The sequence below is a fragment of the Chrysochloris asiatica genome, unplaced genomic scaffold (genome assembly GCF_000296735.1).
Source record: "Chrysochloris asiatica unplaced genomic scaffold, ChrAsi1.0 scaffold00007, whole genome shotgun sequence".
NCBI lineage: Eukaryota > Metazoa > Chordata > Mammalia > Afrosoricida > Chrysochloridae > Chrysochloris > Chrysochloris asiatica.
Window position 1 is genome coordinate 26,834,959 of NW_006408525.1, and position 3,501 is coordinate 26,838,459.

The following is a 3,501-nucleotide window of genomic DNA, read 5'->3' on the forward strand; positions in this document are numbered from 1 at the left end:
ATTGATCTCAACATTGGTGAGATGGGGGATGGATATATTGATTCAAAATCAGTACCAAACTGATTTTAGCCCAATTGGACAAGATGAAACATTATAAAGAGCTGGAGTCACTGAATTTTGATCTCATTACCACCTGTCCTCTCAAATTCTAAGGTTCCAGAAGAGAAAAATCTAGACAATGGCATTTTTAAAGACTAAGAAAGTAATGCTGTAGTTTAGACAGGCAAATAGATCCATAAAATCTCATGACCATCATTGTAGTTTGTACCCCAGACAGAGTAGAACAGTCCTTACACCTTAAAAAGTACAGGGCAGGGTTTAGAAAACATGACTGTCCCAAATCTTAAGCAGAAGTAAGTATGCCTGTGATATGACCATTAGATAATCATGGTAGAGAAGACTTGGGCCTATCAAGAAAAATGTGAAGTTTCAGTTCATTTTCCAGGAATTTTAAGGAAGGTAATTGCTTTTTATTTATTCCATTTATCAAGTACTGTGAATCATTCTGAAATTTACATAAGCCATAATATTATATCTGATCAACAACCCTTCAGTAAACATAATTGGGAAATCAAATCTTAACAAACAGAAAGGTTTTCCCAGCTGTCAAACGTAAACCAGGTAGATGTCATGGTTTCATTCTGGTGTCAAGATGTAAGCAAATTGAAATTGAGGTTTAAGGATACAATTTATTTTGAAAATCAAGTCTATTTCCATGGGAGAGATCATTCACAAAGTCACCAGTGGTACTTAACCATGAAGTAGAATCAGGCAGATCTTCTTAGGCCACATGCCCAACTGGAGGACTTTAAAAGTATTCAAAGGCTTCCTCCATCCTTCCCAAAACCATCTTCCCTGCTGGCCTAGTACTAAAGCCTGAAATTCTTACCATGTGACATGTGAAATATGGGCATTTAGAAACACAGTGCAAGGTATGAGGCTACTTACACGTCAATTATTATTTAATGTGTTCAAATGGCAAGGAGAGGACACGAGTAGTATAGTGAGCACACACAGTCAAGAGAATTGAGTCATGTCAAAGAGGAATGAAGCATCATCCAGAAGGAAATTACAAAGGCAGAAACTGCTCTGCCCTCTGAGCTAGGCTAGCCCTAATTCAAGCTGCCAGTAAGAACAGTATATAGGGTTTCCAAAGGCTGTCACAAAAAGATGACTTCTGTGACTCTGTTAATCCCCCAGCCTCATACATTACAAAGGGACATGATGGATGTAATCCAAGAAATGAGCCAATGGATTTGACTCTGAGAAGATGATCAAATAAAGCTTTCAACCAGAGGGACAAAGAGGAAAGGAGCTGTAGAAAGAGAGATACAGACACTTTAAAATGAGATTTATGGGATAGTTCCACAAATCCTTTCCAGATCCACCATTATTTCTCTTACATTCGGTCATGGACTCCCAGTGGTAATGGAGTTGGGGAGTCTTAAAGAAGCTAACCAATGTTTTTTAACTCCATACATTCTAGAATGCGAGGGAAGAAAGTGAAACAATTTAAGAGTGCCAGCCTTTCTTGAAAAACTGAACTCAGGAACCACACAGACAAGGAATGAAAACTGTTTATGTGACTACTCTAAAGATCATGAAAGAGCATCTGATAAGACATTTGTAGCAGTACACAGAAGATAAAGCAGACTTCATGTGTAAAATGAATGTTGGGTTGAGCTGCTGAATTAACTTTGATATGAATTAGGTGATTTGAGGTAGACACAAAAGAGCCACCAAAATATGACTTCTTCCCCTAGAGTCCACAGATCCTATTTTTTCTTAGATCATCAGTGATCTCCTATTGCTATATCAGGAGATTTGCTTGAGTTTTCCTTTTGACCACCTCTTCATTGAAACTCTGAGCTCTTATGACCAAGACACTTCAACTGCTTTTCCATTCCTCTCTAAATGTTTATAATGAGATGTCATCTCTCTCCATTGAAGCCTGGCTAAACTAGGTCTGAAACCCATGCTAGGGACTTTGGAGAACCCCAGGTGCACTCCATCATTTCTATCAATGGTTCCCACAGTTCTTCTATACTCTACCATCTTCTCCTCAATGGTCTTATAGCTCCCACAGCTCTGCCATCTTTATTTAGATACCTCTCTGTCTCATAAATCTAGTCATTCTTTTGCAATTCTTTTCCCTGGAGACCCATATTTATTTCATTCACTGAAGCGCAGAACCTTTAACTGTCTCTTGACTATACCAATTGTAGTCTGTACAACATACAATTAATTGTTCATATGCAAGTTCAGGCTGAAGCTGAAAAAAATTCATACAGGTTAACGAGAGCATGACCTTAAACATATCCCACCTGAATTCATAGATGATCTCAGGAACAGATTTAATGCATTAGACATTACTGACTGAAGACCAGAAGAGTTGTGGGATGACATCAAAAAGATCAGACAGGAGCAAAGCAAATTAAAAGTCAGGAAAGAAAGTAAAGGCCAAAATGGATGTCAGAAGAGACTCTAAAACATGCTCTTGAGCATACAGAAACTAAAGCTAATAAAGGAAATGTTGAAGTAAATGTGGTGAATTTCAAAGGACAGCTCAAGAAGAAAGTCAAGCACTATAATGAAATTCTGTAAAGGACTGGAGTTAGTAAACCAAAAAGAAAGAACATGCTCAACATTGCTCAACAGAAAGAACTTAAGAATATATTCAAGTCTCACTTTGCAACATTAAAGGATATTATGGGTAAAATCACTGTAGAAAAAGTGCAGGATTGAAGGTCATTTGAACCACAGTAAGGTGGTTCAAACTCACCATCTAGTCCATGGGAAACCTATACTGGGTCACTATGAGTCAAAATGACTCAATGGTACTTAACATGGAAAAAATATTTAATTATGCAGAAAGCATTAGAAGAAGATGGAAGGAATACATACAGAGAGTCACTGTACCAAAAAGAAGTGTTTGTTACTCAACCATTTCAAGAGTTAGCAAATGTTAAAGAACCTATGATACTGAAAGAAGAAGTCCAAGATACACCGAAGACATTGGCAAAGAACAGGGATCCAGGAACAATATAGAATACAAGTTGACATCTTGCCACACACCGATGCAGCAGTGGAGTCCATCACTTACCTTTGCCAAGAAATTAGGATGACAGTTACATGGCCAATCAATTGAAAGAGATCCAAACTTTGGCCCAGTCCAAAGAATATAAACCAATGGAATGTGGAAAACAAAGAACAATGTCATTAATATCACAGGGAAGTAAAATTTTACTGAAATCAAAATCAAAATCAGTCATAACAGTGCATAAATGGATAACTGCCAGAAACTCAAGCAGGATTCAGAAGAGGACATGGAACTAGGGATATCATTGCTGACATTAGATGGATCTTGACTGCAAACAGAGAATATTATAAAGATGTCTATTTGTGTTTTATTGACTATGCAAAGGCTTTCAACTGTGTGGATCACGACAAACTATGAATAACAACATTGTAAAGAATGGGTATTCCAGAACCTTTCATTGT

At 37.5% G+C, this 3,501-nt stretch overlaps 1 pseudogene; it reads left to right on the forward strand.

Annotated features, from left to right (window-relative positions):
- Positions 1-387: 387 nt before the first annotated feature.
- Positions 388-3,501, forward strand: part of LOC102838642 — a 5,046-nt pseudogene continuing 1,932 nt past the window's right edge.